The sequence below is a fragment of the Malania oleifera genome, chromosome 10, assembly GCF_029873635.1.
Source record: "Malania oleifera isolate guangnan ecotype guangnan chromosome 10, ASM2987363v1, whole genome shotgun sequence".
Lineage (NCBI taxonomy): Eukaryota > Viridiplantae > Streptophyta > Magnoliopsida > Santalales > Ximeniaceae > Malania > Malania oleifera.
Window position 1 is genome coordinate 40459622 of NC_080426.1, and position 21369 is coordinate 40480990.

Sequence of the window (21369 nt, forward strand, 5' to 3'; positions counted from 1 at the left end):
GGATTAAAAACAAGCTCCTAAAGCTTGGTATGAACGGTTAAATGGCTTGTTAGAAAATGGTTTTTCTAGAGGGAAAATAGATAGCACCCTGTTTATACAGTCTAAAAATAATGATATGCTCATCATACAAATCTATGTTGATGACATTATCTTTGATGCTACAAATGAGGATTTATGCAAAAACTTTGCTAAATGCATGCAAAACGAGTTTGAGATGAGCATGATGGGTGAGTTGACATATTTCCTTGGTCTCCAGATCAAACAAGCTAAGAATGGCACATTTATAAATCAATCTAAGTATATAAGAGACCTGCTCAAGAAATTCGATATAGAAGGTGGCAAGCCATTGGGGACTCCAATGAGCACTTCTATTAGTCTTGACAAAGATGAGCAAGGAAAGCCGGTAGATATGAAATATTACCGAGGCAATGTAGGTAGCCTGCTTTATTTGACGGCTAGTAGACCTGACATCATGTTCAGCGTCGGCATGTGCGCTCGTTTACAAGCAACACCTAAAGGATCTCACCAAATAGTTGTCAAGAGGATCTTGAGGTATTTTGTTGACCTTATAGGTCACACCCCGTTTTGATAATGACAAATACTCTAATATTTGATAGCTTTCAAGTTTGTGTGCAGGTTTATATTAGCAAATCAATTGATGGCACACGAAGTAAAACCTGAAGATCCTGAAGATTATTTCTTGTTGTAATTTATATTATTTGGGTCTGTAATAATTTATATCGGTCTGTGATAATCTCTGCATGTCATGATATAGGATATATGGTAAGCTCAGTAAGACCCTAATATGACTCTAGGTCCCAACACTTATGCACATATATCATACAAAATTGAGGAGTGTTAAAAATGAATAAAATTGAATAATTAGAGAAATTTGAGAGAGCTCGGGTGACCGAACCCCAGGAGTTCAAAACTCCTCGAGCGACCAAACCATTTTTTTGCATATCTTCCACGGGAGCCCGAACCCTCTGAAAGGGACCCCTCACCACCTCGGGCTACCGAGGAATTTAGTTCAAAATAAGCCCCAGGTGACCAAACACCTGCGTTTGGGCTACCGAACCCAGGACCGGGCACCCCAACTTACGAAAATATGCTATTGATTTTTGTTCAGGCTACCGAACCAGGACTCCGGCTGCTAAACTATTTTAAAGAATTTTTAAAAATGAGTCCCGAACCTTCTCGAGTTAAATTTATTTTACCCGAGGTAAATAAGGGTTAAAATGAGTTAATTACTCTTAAGTGTTTTTAGACTTTTCTAAGAATACCCAATAGGTCCCAAACGGTTATATTTTTTACCTTGTCTATAAATATGGGTTCATTTATAAAGATTAAGATGAGATTAGCCAAAATCATTAGCAAAAATCCTCTCTATCTCAAAATCTCATTTTGCTCAAAATACTCTTAAATACTTATTCCTTTGATACATTCTGATATTGTGAGAGCTTATTGAGTGTGCTTGTGATTACTAGATTCTACTAATACTCCCATTATTCTTGTTTGATTGTGTGATTCATTTTTGGGGAATTTAGTTAAGTTTATCTCACAGATTTCAATATTATAAATCTTGTGTTAGGATAAACTAACAAGCTTAGGGATATTTGCATTGTTATTGAAAGATTCCTATAACTTTGATTTTGTTGTGTAAAATATTTTTCAACAAACTAAAATATTTTCAAACTACTCTTGTGCTCATTACATTAAAGGAAAATATTTTGAGTTAAGTTTAAAAATTTTATTAACATTTTTGAAACCCTGATTTGCTATTGAGATTTCATTTAGCGTGTTTAAAAGACACAGCTTGCTTAGAACACTCTTGAACATTATTGTAATCATATCTTGTTTAGTGTTATTTGCACATATATTCACATCACTGAGCTTACATTACCTATACTGTTGATGGGCATGTGATAGATTATATCGGGTACATATCTGTTTTACTTGAGAAGCATAATCACTGTACCAGTTATGTTGTGAAAAATACTGTTGTATTCCAGGCGTGGCCTGAGGGGGCGGTAATCCAGCCCGTAAGGATTGTTAGGGCCTTCTCCGCCCCCCCAAGGAAAATTTGTAAAGATTGAGGTCAACCTTATGCTAATTGACCTGCTTGTAATCGGTGCCGCTCCACCCGTTAAATGAGCTTTAGTGGAATCCTCAAACTTGCGAGCTAGAGGCGGGAACGTAGGCATAGTTGGACGAACCCCGATAACATATCGTGCATGTTCTTTATATTTCCGCAAATTTATTTTCTGCACTTTTATTTTTCAACACATGTATGTTGTATGTTTGATTCATTATATATAGTACATGTGTTGATTGAGTTTATAATTAAATAAAAAGACCCTAGGCTTGTGTAATGCTACTACTAGATTGGATAACCTAGGGACAAATTTTTTAAATACCCAACTCACCCCCCCCCCCCTCTTGGGAATACACCAAAGCTAACAATTGGTATTAGAACCTCATGACATTGACTTAAACGTTTTTGCTAAAAGATCGAGATGACTCATATTGGTGTATTCCCATTCAATGAGGGACAGTCACCTTCCAGTCCTCCATTGTTTTGTGGTGTAAACTACACCCACTGGAAAATTAGAATGAGCATATTTGTAAAATCTATAAATTGGAGGGCCTGACAGATGATTGAAAAGGGAATTTGTATGCCAGTAGAAAATGATATTAATTTTATGCATGCAAATTCATATGTCATTGATTTACTGTACTGTGCTGTAAATACTAATATTCTTCATGAGATTATGGCATGTATTAATGCACTGGAGATCTGGGTTGAGCTGGAAAAGAGATATAAAGAGACCCAGGAAAAGGAAACCATCACTCCAAAGATATCATGTTCAAATGATCAGGGAGTTGTAAGTGATAGGGATAGTGCATCAACAGAACATGAGATATATGATTCTCACTCTAGCTCGTTTGATGATTCATGTGTTGAATGTTGTGTTGCTACATGTGCTGAATCATCTATTGAATATTGTGATAATCTTGTTATTAATGCACGTGATGATTCTTGTGAAAAATATTGCAATATATTGTATGATGAATCATCTGGTATTCCTTGTGAAAATACTGTTGTTGTTGCTGCATGCAATGATTCATGTGAAAATTATTGTATTAATTCTTTTGATGAATCATGTACTGAATTAATAATTTAATAAATGAAAGCATGTCTTCATGTGAAAAACTGGAAAATTTGTTATTGAAAATTAATAAGTTTCTAGTTAGGGTGAATAAGAAGAAGGTATCATTCAAAAATGAAAATAAAAGGATAGCTCAACAAATAGAAAAATTGAAAGGAATATCATGCTATCCTTGAGAAGAAAAAGATTAAGAAGGTCTTGACAATCATCTCCTTAGAAAGAAAAATTGACAATTATTCTGAAATGATTTTCAAATCTAAGAAGTATAGTTCAAATAAACCCTTAGAAGCTGAAAGAAATAAATCTTTTGAAAAGGGTTCATCTTACAAATCTCATTGTCATGCCTCATTGAGTAAAAATAGATTAAATAACCTGCTTATTTTGCAAAACTATGTGGCATGTATGGTTTAACTGTTTACTCAGAAGTGCCAGAGGCTTAGAAAAGGAAACGAAATGGATAATCATGAAACCAAACCCCGTAGGTCCGAAGGAAAAATGGATTTAAATTAATATTACTTAATTATTTAATGTTTCCTTAGATCCTAGGTTTAAGTTTAGGGGATTGTGATGACTATAGGTTTGGCAAGTGGTTGTTGCTTAAAATGAAAATCTTAGTATACGCACTCACTAAGCACTATCTTGTTATACTAAGAATCTTTATCCATTTCCAAATGGACATGGCATTTATGTCTGGTATTTAATTCAAAATGCTTAACCCATGCTAACATGAAAATCACAAGTTTAAGCATACTGTTGTCCATTGCACAGAAATGAGCTTTAGGGATCCATCCTATTCTATATATCTTTAACCCTGATCTCATTAGTCAAAGCCTGGTCATCACTCTAGGTATAAGCAATGATAATAAATTTCATATCTATCTTGTGCTAATAATAAGACATCCCTCTCATAATCAAAATTAGAGACATCCACTAGGGGATTCGTATTTGCTGATAAATCAAATTATTCCCTTTGAGGTTAATATTTAAATCCTCTAATCTTGATTCAAATATCCCCTTCATAAGAAATCCTTACCAAACCATGATAATATTCGGTAAGGTTTCACATATCTATTTGTATCCTTGCTTTAGATTGTAATTATATTTATAGGATACTTTCCATTCTCCGAAGAGCATTGTTCAAGAAAATTCAAATACTCATAAATGCTCTTTGCCTAAGCGGTTGGACATATCCCCTTTCATGAAAATATCTTGAATCATGTCCACTTATATTGAATACTCTTCGAACTTAACAGAAATTATAATCTTTAAGAGTATTTAATCTACTTCACACGCATAGCTCTCAAAACATTAAGTCATATCCTTTAGAGCTTCATAGCCTTAGAAATAAGTTAAATGGCTAATATGATGGCCATAGATTTCAACGTATATGAAAATGCAATAACTAAAGAAACCTATGCATGAATGTTAAGAAAGAAAAGCCATTTGAACTTGGGCCTCTATCATATATGGAAATTCATAAGTAAAGAGGCATACATTGGCTCATGACCCTGAAGAAGTATTGCATGTGAATCTTTGGTCCTCTAAAGCCTAAGCATGTTTAGCCAAGATTGAATCACAAAAAATCTAAATACTTGGCTAAGTAATTAAAAAATGAAAAAGACATAAAATGAGTTAAGTGCATGACTCAAGGGAGCTTTTATTCTTCATATATATAAATTTGAATGCTCTCATATTCTTATATCGCTTATGCCTTTATGCGTATATGTGTACAGCATTGCCGCACTATCCATGATTCCATAAATAATTAAAATGTCTTTAATGGATAGTTTATGTCTTTTCCTAGCATGAACTTCTATTGAGCTATATTGAATATCTTGTGTTGATTATACTACTGGAATGCATGTCTAGTCTAGAATGCCTCCAACATGGCGGATGCAGTTAATGAGAATTGCATGCTGGTAGTAGATATAGGTTCTCGTGTACCTTGAACTGAAATATAAATTGCTTACTTGAACCTATCAGGTACAGGTTTTATGGGAAAATGTCCGATTTACAGACGGCATGTTGTCGAAATTTCGACAAGAATTTTCCCAAAAGTAAAATTTTGTACATAGATGATTATGATAAAATTAATGTTAAAATATTTTTGAAAGGATGAGTGAAAACTCAAATAGATAATTAAATTTCATCACTGCATAATCATCAAGAATATTTAGAGGAACTCAGCTCCATCCCTATAGAAAGAACATAAAAGACTCAAATGCATCACTTCACTTTTTAAAATATTGAGGCTCTTCTAGTATCCTTGAACATTGTATTCTGCACTTAAAGTTCTATGATTTGATATGAAATGTTCTTGGGTCATGAATTGCTTAGAATGCCTTAATATCCATTTCCGATGCACTTGTTGTCTATAGGGATGACTGTACTGATTAGAGATAAATATTGTTAATAAATATCCAGTATAGTTGTTGAAGAATGGTTTGTGTGCTCATTTATACTTTGGCATATTCAATGAAATCAATCCCTTGCAAAGCATAAGTAATTTATTTCCTCTAAACTACGGTTCAAATTGATAAGGGGAGAATCTAAATTTAAATATCTACCCTATTATGCTCACCACTTTTAGCTTAGATATGTTTTAAATATAGTGTGGCATGTGCTTATATGTGTTATTCTTATAGCAAATCATAAATTTGAAATATGTTGTTATTGCAACAATCACTTGATTTGCCATATGATCTTGCATATGATTGTTAAATCTTTAGGATCATCATGGTTGTAGTTTTCTAGTTATATTTCAGTTTGTGTGCTTAATTAACAAGCCAAAAAAATGTTGCTTGCTTGCATAATCTTTAAATTTTTTTTGGCAAGCAACCCCCAACGCTATTTTTGCAAACATCATAAGGGGGATATATATTTATATGTATATACATATATATTTATGGTAATATTTTATGACAAGAACTAATTTCAAAACTAAATTCTTTTCTCCTCTCTTGCCTTATTATTATATATAGTTTTAAAGTCGCATAACTAGTTCAGTAACTTTACATGAAAATGCATGCAAACTAGTTAGATTGTTTTTTGCTCAAACCTTCTATTTGGTATCATATGTCGTATGTTTTAAACTCAAATCTTTCACGGATCTTATGATATGTTTCAATTGTCATGGTTTGTGCATATTTATAGTCTAATTCTGTTTTCATGTCATTTAAATCTTTAAATGACTAGTTATATAGTTTGTGTGCTTAATTGCTAAAGCTATCATTGCTTCAGACTTTATGAATTTGGTTGTGATTTGAAATGAATGTTTTTCATATATATTGCTTAATTGATAATTATCTTTATGTTTTATGTCTTGATCATACTGGACTATTTGGGTTAAGTAGTTGTGAATAAACTGTTAATTTTAAAACTCCACACAGGTTATTTCTATACAGGTATTTTTGGGAAAATGTCCTATTTTCAAATGGCATGCTGCCAAAATTTCTAAAATTTCCCAAACTTATCTTGTATATTAATGCATCATACCTAATGCCTATGGCTATTTATTTCATAACCCTTTTTGCTGTTGCCAAAAGGGGGAGATGGAGATGAGAGGCAAAAATTGGGTAGTAAAAATTGTTTGCATTGATAAATCTTTAACATTAACATTATGCATATAGTCAGGGGGAGCCTTTCAAGGCTATACCCACTTTTTGCATGGTGTATTTGTCATCATCAAAAAGGAGGAGAATGTTGACCTTATAGGTCACACTCGGTTTTGATAATGACAAATACTCTAGTATTTGATAGCTTTCAAGTTTGTGTGCAAGTTTATATTAGCAAATCAATTGATGGCATACGAAGTAAAACCTGAAGACCCTGAAAATTATTTCTTGTTGTACTTTATATTATTTGGGTCTGTAATAACTTATATCTGTCTGTAATAATCTCTGCATGTCATGCATATAGGATATATGGTAAGCTCAGTAAGACCCTAGTATAACTCTAGGTCCTAACACTCATACACATATATCATACAAAATTGAGGAGTGTTAAAAATGAATAAAATTGAATAATATAGGGAAATTTGAAAGAGCTCGGGTGACCGAACCCCAGGAGTTCAAAACTCCTTGGACAACCAAACCATTTTTGTGCATATCTTCCACGGGCGCCTGAACCCTCTGAAAGGGACCCATCACCAACTCGGGCTACCGAGGAATTTAGTTCAAAATAAGCCCCAGGTGACCGAACACCTGCGTTCGGGCTACCAAACCTAGGACCGGGCACCCGAACTTACGAACAAATGCTACTGACTTTTGTTCGGGCTACCGAACCAAGACTCTGGCTGCTGAACTATTTTAAAGAATTTTTAAAAATGAGTCTGTTTGAGCGACCGAACCTCGGTTCAACCACTCGAACCTTCTCGGGTTAAATTTATTTTACCCAAGGTAAATAAGGGTTAAAATGGGTTAATTAAGTGTTTTTAGACTTTTCTAAGAATACCCAATAGGTCCCAAACGGTTATATTTTTTACCTTGTCTATAAATATGAGCTCATTTGTGAAGATTAAAGATGAGATTAGCCAAAATCATTAGCAAAAATCCTCTCTATCTCAAAATCTTATTTTGCCCAAAATACTCTCAAACACTTATTCCCTTGATACATTATGACATTGTGAGCACTTATTGAGTGTGCTTGTGATTACTAGATTCTACTAATACTCCTACTATTCTTGTTTGATTGTGTGATTCATTTTTGGGGAGTTTAGTTAAGTTTATCCCACAGATTTCAATATTATAAATCTTGTATTGGGATAAACTAACAAGCTTAGGGATCTTTGCATTGTCATTGCAAAATTCCTGTAGCTTTGATTTTGTTGTGCAAAATATTTTTCTACAAGTTAAAATATTTTCAAACTACTCTTGTGCTCATTACATTAAAGGAAAATATTTTGAGTTAAGTTTGAATATTTGATTAACATCTTTGAAACCCTGATTTGCTATTGAGATTTCATTTAACGTGTTTCAAAGATAAAGCTTGCTCAGAACACTCTTGAACATTATTGTGATCATATCTTGTTGAGTGTTATTTGCACATATACTCACATCACTGAACTTACATTACCTATACTATTGATGTGCATGTGATATATTATATTGGGTACATATCTGCTTGACTTGAGAAGCATAATCATTGTACCAGTTATGTTGTGAAAAATACTGTTGTATTCCAGGCGTGGCCTGAGGGGACGGTAATCCAACCCATAAGGATTGTTAGGGCCTTCTCCGCCCCGCAAGGAGAATTTGTAAAAGTTGAGGTCGGCCCTGTGCTAATTGACTTAGTTGTAATCAATGCCGCTCCACCCGTTAAGTGAGCTTTAGTGGAATCCTCGGGCTTGCGAGCTAGAGGCAGGGATGTAGACACAGTTAGCCGAACCCCGATAACATATCGTGTGTGTTCTTTATATTTCTGCAAATTTATTTTCCGCACTTTTATTTTTCAGCACATGTATGTTGTTTGCTTGATTCATTATATGTAGTACATGTGTTGATTGGGTTTGTAATTAAATAGAAAGACCCTAAGCTTGTGTAATGTTGCTGCTAGATTGGTTAACCTGGGGACAAATTTTTTAAATACCCAATTCACCCCCCCTCTTGGGAATACACCAAAGCTAACATATTTGATAGGTACTACTGACTTAGATCTATGGTATCCTAAAGATACAACCCTTGAGATGATTAGATATTCGGATGCAGATTATGCCGGATGCAAAATAGACCGTAAAAGTAAGAGTGGTACTTGCCACTTCTTAGGACGATCTTTGGTATCTTGGTTTTCCAATAGACAGAACTTCGTGGCATTATCTACTGCTGAGGCTGAATACGCAGCAGCAGGTAGTTGTTGTGCACAAACTCTATACATGAAGCAACAACTCAAGGATTTCAATTTGGAAAATTCAGCTATACCGATTAAATGTGATAACACAAGCGCTATAAATATTTCCAAAAATCCATTTCGCACTCTAGGACTAAGTACATTGACATTCAACATCATTTCCTTAGAGATCATGTGCAAAAGGAAGATATCATCCTTGAATTCGTAAATACAAATGAACAATGGACTGACATTTTCACAAAACCTCTTTCAGAGGATAGATTCATCTCTATACGACAAGAATTAGGCTTATTGCACAATAGAGAGGTGATTTGAGAAGGAGAAGTCAATTAAAATGACTGGTCGAGTTAAATGAACATGTAAATCAAATTCCTGAAGGACAGGCGACTGACATCTTACCATCAGTCGACTGAACTTACATTGACTTACGAGTATTTCAGGTTTAGGCTCATCAGGCGACTGACTCCTTGAGTGCAGTCAACTGACTCATTACTGACTTGTGAAATTTCCAAAAAATACACAGGTCAGGCGGCTGACTCTTCGAGGGTAGTCGACTGACCCGCAGCAGTATATATACTTTCTATTCATAAAACCCTAATTTCAAGAACCTCAATCTACTGACCCTGTTTTCTCCACTCTCCCTAAGCACCCTCCTTCATTTCCAAGAGTTCCCCCACAAAAATTCTTCCGATTAATCTTCGAAATACTTCTCTATCTTTCATTCTTATCTCCTTTTAAATGATTTGACCATTTATTTTCCCCAAAATCATGCCAAGAACAAAGCAAGCGGCACAACGAGGCTCCACCTCCGGCAAAGATGACTCTCAAGATGTTGAGAGATGGTTGATGACACCTCACCCCAAACAAATCTATCAGGAACATATTCGAGCTACCGAACCCATATTCGGTAAGGTGTTAGATGTTGAATTCTTTAAAGAAGATATTCCTGATATTTTGCCTTTGTTCAATACCTTAGGATGGGAATGTTTTATTACCTATCAAGCAAAAGGAAACTACCTAAATCTTGTTAAACTGTTCTAAGCTAATATGGTGAAGGGAGAAACCTTGACCTCCACTCAGGTCATGAACAAATCTTTTGCCCTTACTCCTCAAACCTTAGCTATTAGACTAAGAATCCAAGAGGGAGAATTTGAACATCCACAGATTGGATCATCTTGGATAATGGCTCAAGATTTTACCCCTGAGGAGTTCCTACCAATGATTATGATAGAGGAACCCATATATTTTAGCCATCCTCCCTTGTATCGTCAATTAAACCTGCAAGCCCAAATATTACACAAACTCATCACTTATAACATATTGCCTAGGGTAGGGTCGAATGACCATATCTCCTACCTTGATTGTTTTGTGATGTGGTGTCTGTTAAAAGGTAAGAAGCTTGATCTACCCAGCTAATGTAAAAATGGATGCTTTTGAGAGAAGAGGCTAGAAGGGAAATTCTTCCATATGGAGGAATTTTAAACCTAGGCATGACAACCCCATCCACCCTCTTTATCAAACGAACCCACTATGATATTTTTTCATCTTCTACGGTTAAGCAAATGGGTTACGTTAAATATGAAGGTCATGGTTGGTTGCCAAAGGGTAGACGGCCACATGGAGAACCTCAACAAGCTCCTAAACCCCAGCAAGTTGCACCACCAGCAAATGATACCCACTCATGGTTTGCAACTTATCAACAGAACATGCATACGCAACTAAGTGATTTCCATGGTGAAATGTGCACTAATTTCAGCTCCATTCAATCAAGCCTCACTGGTTTTGATTAGTGGCTTGGACGCCTTGAGAGCTACAAGGCAGGATCTTCTTCATCACGAGGGAAGGCTCCTATGAACACAAACTCAAGTGATGATGATGAAGAAGGAACGGAATCAGATGGTGGAGATGAAGATTAGCTCTATTTAATTTCTCATCTCATTGAACAACTTTGGGTTGTAATATTTGAGCTGCTAAAGCTCTTGATACTGCTTTTTATTTTTTTTGCTACTTCTTTCTTTCATGTTTATTTTGGATATGTTATTTTGCATGCTATTTCGGCTTATATTGAATAACTTTTGCATGTTGAATGATGGATACCTGGAATGGAAGTTGATGGATGTGTGCTTTGAGAATTGCATGCTGAAACATGGGCCATATTCTTGTGAACTGAATGCTGATCTTATGGTCCTCAATGGATTTGCATGATCTTTTTCTTGCTATATCCTTTTTGATTGATGTCAAAAGGGGGAGATAAACAACAACAACAAAACCAAGCCTTAGTCCCACTAAGTGGGGGAGATGTATTATAGGAAAATGAGCAAATGATATTATGATTGGTTATGTATTAGCAAATTGAGCATGATATTATGATTGTAGCATAACATAGCAAATGAGTATGATATTGATATTGAATATATATTCAGGGAGAGTTATACTCATTACAGCATGATATATGCTGAGATTGCTGAAAATATTAGAGCATGATATATGTTGGCATTGCTGAATGCTTTTTTTTCTTTGTACTTTTTATATGAGTTTTTGAATTTCTTTAATTCATGTTATGACTTGTTAAGGATATGCTTATTGTCAGGGGGAGCCTTATTAAGGCCTTCTCATTTTTGCTCCTTATATGTCATCATCAAAAAGGAGGAAATTGTTGGCCTAACAAGGCTTAATCTAGTTTTGAAGATAACAAATCAAGGTTACTTAATATGGTTGTTTAAGTTGAGTTTCAGGGCTTAAGTGTTTGTATGAAATCAAGTGAATACGCTTGAAGAGCTTGAATGACATTTACACTTAAAACTATGAGTCATGATAGATATAAAGCTTCAAGTCATAAGGGACATGAAGGTTATTAAAGATTTGCTTAAAGTTCAAAAGGATATTAGAAGCTTCATCGCATGAAGACTTAGGAACTTAGATAGATTCATATTGTTAGTCTTATGTAAGTACTTCAAATTTCTATATTGTTGATTGAAGCTCTTAGGATATATTGTGGACTTAGAGACCTATTTTTAATCATGGAAAATATTTTTATAAAGTCTCAAATAAGTTTTCCAAGATACAAGTTAAGTTTTGGAACCAAACTTTGAATAAACAAAAAGTGGACAGTTGGTCAGGCGACTGATGTTTCATCATCAGGCGACTAATGTGCTAGACTTCGTAAATGAGCAAACAGAATAGGAACAGGCGACTGACCTATCAGGACTAAGCTACTGATCTATCAGGACTAGTCGACTAACCCAGTTCTGACTTTCAGAATGCACTATTTTTAAAAGAGTTCAGACGACTGACCCCTCGTGACAAGTCGACTGATGTCTATGTTTTAAACTTTTAACAGCACAGATATTGTTTCCAAAGTTGATTATTTGGTTTTCAAACTCAGAGAAAACTTGGGGAAAATGGTAAGAAACCTTTTTGCACTATACATACTTTATATTTTCGCAAATTATGAAAACATACAACACACATACGAATTATAATTTTTGAGTTATACTGCTGAAAGTTTTCCTCAAAGTGCTGCTGTGTTCTTGCTGAATTTTTACACGAAATTCTGATTCAATCTCTTAAATTTCTCACTCAATAATCAAAATAATGGTGATATAATCTTGAGCTTCAACTTCTAGATTGTTTTCATTGGAATTTATTGATTCTAACTTGTACAAATCTGCTCTAACTGAGAGTATTCCATTGTATGAACAAAATTGTTTCTTGTTTTTGTTTTTGAGGATTCAGGGTATTTGAATTGTTGCCTAACGAGAGGGTTGTTCTCATTAGAGAGGCGGCTTCACCTTGAACGGAGAGAGGATTGCTTCACCTGGTAATGAAGTGGAAAGGAAATCCTCAAAGCGGGTTGCTTGAGAGGCAAGGATGTAGGCTGTTGGCCGAACCTTGTAAAAAATCTGGTGTTCAGCTCTTCTTCCCTTAAACTTTTTAATTTCTGCAAGATATAATCTGCATGCATGATTTTATATTCCTTGAGAACTTGTTGAATATTGATACTTGCTAAATATTGGGAATTTGGTGAATGATTGGAAATCGATTTTGATTAAATCAAGAATACTTATTGTTTGCTGGTTATGTTGTTGGGTTAAAAAATTCAGAATAGCTTAAATTTCTGAATCTTTAAGTGAATAAGCTGAGGTGAAAGGGTTGGTGATTAATCATACTATTGAAGCATATATGCTAAGATAAACCAACTTCCATTACTGAAATTGTATCAGAAAATATCATTGATTTTAACTGAAATTCAGATTCTAATATAGTGCTAAACTGAATTAATCAAAGCTTGATTTTGTATTGTAAATTCAGATTTTATATTTATTTTCATATTCACATCTAGGATTCCCGATTGGTATAGTATGGTCACTGCTAAGATATCCTGATTGTGTGATTGTGAAAGTTTAAAATAAATAATGGGCTAAGGTAAATTAAAATTCCGTAAATAAATTTTTAATTACCCAATTCACCCCCCTCTTGGAAATACATCATAATTTCAAATAAAATTACAAAAATAAATCCCTGCCCCTAAGAAATCCCCTGCATAAACATAATCCTAATTAATTATCAGATTTTTTGGGGTCAGGATCTGGTAATTCTGCAATCTAATTCTTCTGAATTGGCCCCAAACTATAATCCACCTATTGTCCAGATTCTGCATCAATGGGGATTGGGGGTTTGGTCAAATGTTTTTCTGTATTTGGCAGGACAGGAGTACCACATAGCTATATTAAGATGACATGGGCCATGTTCTAGGAAGCCATTATAGAAATTATTCAATAGCATTCATCTCTCAGATAAATGTGGACTTATAGTAAGACTCACTCTTGAGGGTCACAACTTTATAGTGTTTACTCCAGGTTTAGTAGTACTCTAGTGTAAACATGTAAGACTGTCAATAGATAAGTCATAAAGTGTAGTTCCCATTGTATTTATTTTTTCTTGTTATTCAATATTCATAAATTTTACATCAATCTCAAATATTACAAGTATGACAATGTTAAATAAGATATGTCAGTACAATGTTTGAAAGCAATGTATCACACCAAATAGTGACCCAAAACACAAACATAATCTACTCAATGCACAAAGGTGAGTCATGTTTCAACATCCTCAACTATTTACTTTATATAGACTTCTTTTCCTTTTTTATAGAAAAAGAAAATATATTTATTGAAAAGAATTTTTAAAAATTAAAAATTAGGGGAGCTTGGACGAGGAACAAGACAGGTTCGTATAGATAAAATTTGTAACTATATAGTACATGCAAGATAGATTAAAGCAACAAAGCCCCTTTTTTTTAATATTGTTGAAGAACATAGAGAGAAAAGGGAAAAAGAAAACAAAGCATATGAGAGATTCTAGTAATTGGATAACCTACTAATGATTACGAAACCTAACATACCTCATATAAATAAATAAGACGTTAAGATCCTGCCGTAGGATCAGAAGCAAGTAATTACACAACTCAATTGGCCAAAAGTTGTCAGCAATTTCAAAGAATAGGGTCAAGGGATTGTAGGGTTCTAACCCGAATGTGTTTCGTTTAATTGTAGTAAGCTTATGTGTATTTGGGGGTTTGTTTGTAATATATGTGTCTTTTATGGGTTCATTTGTAATTTTATGTGTCTTTACGGGTTAATGTGTCATTTCTTGTAATTTAGGCTTTCTTATAAATAGGGTGTCAAAGCCATGCAAGAGTTAGTTTTTGTGAAAATCAAGAGAGAAATTAAGAGGGGAGGGGAAGACGGCAAAAGGAGAAGGAACGGAAAAAGAAGAAGAGAGAAGGAAGAGGGAATAAAATTTTTGGGGGGGTGGGGGAAGCACATGCTCACTTGAAAAAAAACTTGGTATCAGATGGATGCCAGAGCCCAACCACAAATCCATTCTTCTACTTTCAATACTCCATTTTCGCCTCTCCCTCATTCTTCTTCCTATGATTTCTATTAAATTCCAGCAATTTTTCAGAATCCTTGAAGCAACTTCTCTTCTCCATCTTTCATCTTCTTGCTTTCCACTTCTTTCTCCTCCTCTCTCCTTCCTCCAGTCTATAATTACTTTGTATATCACCAACAACGTTCATTGCCAGAAAGTAACCAAAAAAAAAAATACAGTCGCACTACCACTGCCATTGGGAACAGATATTGCCAACAAGCCCATCCCCAAATTTCATTGCCATCCAATTACCATCCGACCACACATATGGTCTCATGCGCCAGCAAAGGATTCCTCAACCATCAGCCCTCCAAAATCCCTACTTTACTATTATTTTCTAAGGACACCAGCACCACTGCAATCACCAACTCGGATCTACCTTCATTCCATGTTTCATCGATCCAGTCACACACTGGTAATGCAGATGTGGGAGATTTTCCCCCTATTTTCAGAACTGAGACATTTGCTTCCAGCCACAATATTCTGAACTTTTTGCCTGCCAATTTGTCAAGTTGTTTGAGAGAGAGTTGATTGTTTGAGTTTAGTACACACTTTGATTTTTTTATTTTAGCACACATTTTGATTTTTGAGGTTTCCATCAGTTCTGAAATCATCACAATAGACCATATTTCTGCAATTTGTAAGCAGTTTATGAGAGTTTGTTTAACTACCAAGGGATACTCTACAATAAAGGTGAAATTGAAGATAGTTCTTGAGAAAATGGGAATCAAGTTTGTGCTTTTGCATGAATAGCTGGAGTCGATGTCTGACAGGGTACAAAACATGGGGATACTTTAGAGACTATTACTAATGGTTTGAATAGTATAACAACTAAAGTTTCAGCCTCAGGTAAGAGGCTCATTGATTTCCTACCAAACAAGAAAGTAGCATGGCTGTAGCTCCATATATTTTGAGTTATGTGAAGGTGCAATGATCATATGCATGAGGGAATTAATTTCGAAGTCTAAAATTTTAATGCTCGTGGAATTTGACGAATGGGTGCATTCTTTGGAGAACTACTTTCAAATGTATAAGACAAATAAGGTCCGAAAGTTATATTTGGTTGAACTGAGATTGAAGTGAAATGCTCAGATTCTGTTAATTAAACAACAAAAGATCTTTAGAAGTAGATTCAATGAGATCACAACATGGGGAGGAGACGAAGCAAGCTTGACAAGAGCAATTTGTGCCTTCCAATTACCAGCAAGTGTTCATTGCTACTCTTAGATTTGAAGCAAGAAGCCAAGATAGTGGCAAATTAACATTAGTAGGTTGTCATTCTTCCAAGGGGTAGCAATCTAAACTCCTCTACCAAGTTGGCCAGCTCACTCGTAGTCTCCTCAAACCGAAGGGCTGATGCAGCTCTAGGAGGATTACACAGCATATCCTCATCTAGTGGCAACCTGCTTGCAGGCAATAGCCGGCTTCAACCCTTTTCTATACAAAAGCAATCATGACATCCTTCTGCCATTCTACTTCAGCACAGAATGGTCGAATGACAAAACCTACTAATGTTAATTTGCCTCTATCTTGTCTTCTTGCTTCAAATCTAAGAGTAGCAATGAACGCTCAAATCTAAGAGTAGCAATGAACGCTCAAATCTAAGAGTAGCAATGAACGCTTGCTGGTAATTGGAAGGTACAAATTGCTCTTGTCAAGCTTGCTTCATCTCATCCCCATGTTGTGATCTCATTGATCTCCTTCTTCTAAAGATCTTTTGTTGTTTAATTAACCACATCTAAGAAATTCACTTCACTTTCAATTCAACCAAATATAACTTTTGGACCTTATCTGCGTCATACGATTGAAAACAGTTCTCCAATCTGAATCAATCAGCAAATAAGTAAGTCCATCAATCTGTAGTGGAATAGTCTCACCGGCCCGTAGAATAGTCCAGTAGTGGGTGAGTAGAGTCTGTGCTTTGGTGGGCACCAGACAGCACAGCAAGAAGCTTCTCGGCTGCCCTATTGCACACAAGATGAGTGTATACAGTACGCATAACTAACTGAGATCAGCAATAGTTAAATAAGTGGGGTGCCAAAATGGGGCAACTTCAAAATGAAATTCAAGAGCGCCATACAGCGCTAAACCTCTTTTTGAGAAATGTTAGAGCAAGAGATCCTAGCAGGAAACCCCGCCTATACCACAGTTTGAGACGAGAGGCAGTGAGCAAAGTTTACGGAGCGGGAGTCATAATTCCAATAGCGAAGGAATTAGAACTATTTGCGGCCGCAAAGGATACGGAATGTTTAGGCTAATGGTACTACTTGTCAATTACACTCGCGGACTATTTATGCGACGACAGAACTTGCTTTGTAGACAAGGTTGCATTTAATCATCAAATTCACTAGGAGAACCATGACCATTAAATTAATCCAGTTGCTGCAAGCTGTAATGTTTCCACTTGGCAGACGGAAGTAATAAATTAACTACTTGATCCAATCATCCAAAGATTAAATCGCTAGGATTTGAGCTATACATGCGCTCAAGGCACACACACTTGAAACTTGACAGATTTTGGGAATTAGGTGTAGAAGATTTTGATTAACTGTATGTTCTTAGATATTTCTTGATGTCTTAAGTTAGGTTGTAATTTATGGAAGAAGCTTCTCTGTGTTTTTTGAAAATATGGATATCATCTTCCATGTATTCTATCTATGGCAGCGACAAGTATCTATGACAACTGCCAAACTAATTCCAAAGAAGACTGGAAGACGACAAAAGCACCAGGTAAAGTGGCATTTGTACTACCTCTTCATTTTTGAAAATTATTTTTGCTATTTACCTAGTAGGTATTCATTTAAAATTTATTTTATAACAGCGCAATGGTGGATGGCATATGGATCAACAACTCCAAACTTGCAAAAGTTTGCTGTGAAAATTCTTAGCCTCACGTGTAGTGCTACCGGCTGCGAAAGAAATTGGAGCATATTCCAACATGTAAGCCATTAGTATATCATGGATTAATTATTAAAGAACAAGAACTACCAATCTACTGCTTTTTAGAATCATTATTAACCATATTACTTTAAACTTTTTGCAGCTTCATAGCAAAAGGAGAAATAGGCTGTCCCAGCAACGCTTGAATGATTTGGTATTTGTGAAATATAATCGAACTTTGAGGCGTCGATACGACAAACGTGACACCATTGATCCCATCCTCCTGAAGGACATTGATGATAGTAATGAGTGGTTGATTGGTAGGATGGATGGTGATTCTGATGAGGATGATGAACTTGTGTTTGAAGATGATAATTTGACTTGGGATTCTGTTGCTAGAGCCGCTGGACTAAATAACCCCCCGCATCACACTAGATCAAGAATAAGTACAAATATGCCATCATCGTCTAAAGGAAGAGGAAGGGCTTCATCTAGTAGTGCAACCACTGCTAGGGGTCGGACCACAATGTTGGAACTTGTAGATGAGGATGAAATCCAAGTGGATAGTGTAGAGGAGACGGAAGAGGAAAAAGATGTTGGAGAAAACAGTTCTAATGATGAAGAGGAAGATGATGATATCTTCACCGACCTAGTTGATGATGAGTGATGAGTGATGATTGAGGAGGATTTTTAGATTTTATATTTTGAAATCTTTTATTGTACTCTTTTCTTTTGATGTTGAACTATGTTGAATTATTGAGGCTTTTGGGCTTTGTCTTGGCAATTTTATTAAATTTCCAATTTTTTTATTGAATGTTTTGACATTTTAAATTCTAATATAACTAGATATTCATATGTTCATATATAAATTACCCCAAATAGATATTTTACACCATTTTAATAATTGTGCGCCTCACCTTCGTGAGGCGCGCGCCTTCGCCTCGCGCCTCGGCTTCAAAGACCCTTTGCGCCTCGGCTCGCCTCGCGCCTCTGACTACTATGAGTATAACGACTAAAGTTTCAGCCTCAGGTAAGAGGCTCATTGATTTCCTACCAAACAAGAAAGTGGCATGGCTGTTGTTGCTCCATATATTTTGTGTGTAATGATCATATGCATAAGGGAATTAATTTTGAAGTCTAAAATTTTATTGGTCTGGTCATGGTTCTTCTAATGAATTTGATGATTGGGTGCATTCTTTGGAGAACTATTTTCAATTGTATGACACAAATAAAGTCTGAAAGTTATATTTGGTTGAATTGAGATTGAAGTGAATTGCTCAGATGTGGTTAATTAAACAACAAAAGATCTTTAGAAGAAGGAGATTCGATGAGATCACAACATGGGGATGAGACGAAGCAAGCTTGACAAGAGCAATTTGTACCTTCCAATTACCAGCAAGTGTTCATTGCTACTCTTAGATTTGAAGCAAGAAAACAAGATAGTGGAAAATTAACATTAGTAGGTTGTGTCATTCGACCATTCTTCACCTTACCCTATGTTGCAAAGTTTAAATACTTTAAATATCAGCATCGAAAACCATCATTCAAATTCAGAAATAGTAGCAAAGCTTAGCCGCGTAAAAGTGCAACCCAAAACAAACATTTCTTTAACTTGTCATCAATCATATGTGCCAACTTAATATTTTCACTATATGAAGAATATGGATGTTGGCAAACAACCAGAAACAATACTTTGTACTATGAAACAGCTTCTAATTAATGGGAAAATGACCTCTACTTGCACAACGGACTTCAAAATATGACAAAACACAATGAATGAGTAATGCATATCCTCATAGATATCTGAAAATGTAGCTATCATATAAACTTAAAAAAGCATTATACATGACCATATACAAAATCATGATCCTTGAGTTGTTCAGCTCCATGAACAACAGAGAGTCATTTTATAAAAGCTTATACCCCTATACAACTGTCCCACAACATACATTAATGAAATCTACATGACAATTTAGAGTGACCCAAAAAATTATCAAAACTAAAAACATTCATACCCATGCATCCCAGTCACAGCATCAGATTCAGAAAAATAACAGTAACAATGATAAAGCAGCCTAGGGCATAAGGCTCTTACAAAAGTGGTGACTAGGGAGTGCCAAACAAAGACAAGCCTTGCCCCAAGTAGAGAGGCTGTATCTACAAATTGAACAGATGACTCCCACCTAACAATGGATCAAAGTTAGAAAACTTACTTTCATAGCATAAATTCAGTATTAATTTTACTGTGATGGATGCAGGACAAAAACCAACCAAAAGTCATTAACAAACAAGTTATTAATACAGCAGCAGTGACACAACAAAACATAAACTTATGCAAAGAAGGAAAGGAGATGCCACTAACTTTTTTTTGTGCATTTAAGCATACACCATTGAGTTAACTGTGCTTTCATTTCTTTTCTATCGTTTAAAAAACCAAAATTTTGAAAGCAGAAGTTACTTCCCACAAATGTTCACATTATCACATATTCTAGCATGGAAATTTGCTACACTGCTGAGCTCATATGATGATAAGAATTGAGATATCTTACAGCCTAGTAAGATCCAACAGATTGGTCACAGCAGTTGGAAAAGGCCCCACAATTGATACTGCATAGACTTCCCTGCCAAAAATAAACAAATAACCAATGTAAATACATGATACACCAAACCTCAGTTATCAACAATCATTTCTAGATTTGAAATCAAAAAATTAGTCCCTAAAAGATTTACAAATGGCATATTAACACACCAAAAAAGTAACAAAATGCACAACTAGCATCTGAAAAAATAAGACTAATCATAGAAGGGCCTTTCATAATCCATGACTAACAGATTTAAAAATGAGCTTCAAACAACAGAAAAAGAGAAGAGAAACGGCAAGGCTTACAATTCTGTCATGACTCTACAATCTCTGAGTGTGGAGCAAGTGACCCCAGACCCACCTTCCAAATCTCAGTAAATTCTGAACAGATCATAATTGATAAGGAAACGTCACCTGAAAATCAGCACACGCGACTAGCAGCATCCAAATGCCACTGAACTGAAGAAACCACCGCCGAGAGAACGTTCTATGAAGAAAGCCCCAACCCTTCCCGAGTTCCAAAACCCTACAAATCAGTTGTTGAATCGCTTCAATTAATCTTTTCTTTTCTTTTTGTTTTTTTTTTTTTGGATTACATCGGTTTCCTCCCATCCCTCCCTATCACCACCCGCAGACACTCCTTGGAGTTTGGGGTACACAACTTATGGAACGACGAAAGAGACTAATCACATACCTGCACACACGATGCCCTCCACACACGGGTAAATCGCGGATCTGCACTCTAAATGGTAGGGCTCGAACCTTCAACCTTTCCGTCAAGCGGCCTGCAAGACTTTGTTCTAACCACCTGAGCTTATGCCCGAGGCTCCTTCATCTCTGTTCTACTGATTAGTGGGAATCTGTGAATATTATGGAAATCAATATTTCAATAAACATTCCATTTCATATCATGCTTAACCATCAATTATTGTGCAAGTTTATTTAAAACTCAATAAGCAT

General features: G+C 35.5%; 1 protein-coding gene across 4 annotated transcripts in view; it reads right to left on the reverse strand.

Annotated features, from left to right (window-relative positions):
* Window positions 1-21369, reverse strand: part of LOC131166291 (uncharacterized) — a 37148-nt gene extending 15779 nt beyond the window's left edge. Inside the window, exons 1-4 of one of the 4 annotated variants that reach the window (XM_058124699.1) lie at window positions 21104-21369; window positions 20824-20935; window positions 20378-20449; window positions 19924-20011 (exon numbers count right to left, since the gene is read on the reverse strand). The gene's annotated coding sequence lies outside the window, so the exon portion shown is untranslated. Of the gene's footprint in view, window positions 1-19923; window positions 20012-20377; window positions 20450-20715; window positions 20936-21103 lie in introns of all 4 variants that reach the window. The other 3 variants (XM_058124701.1, XM_058124702.1, XM_058124700.1) reach the window with 3 other exon arrangements.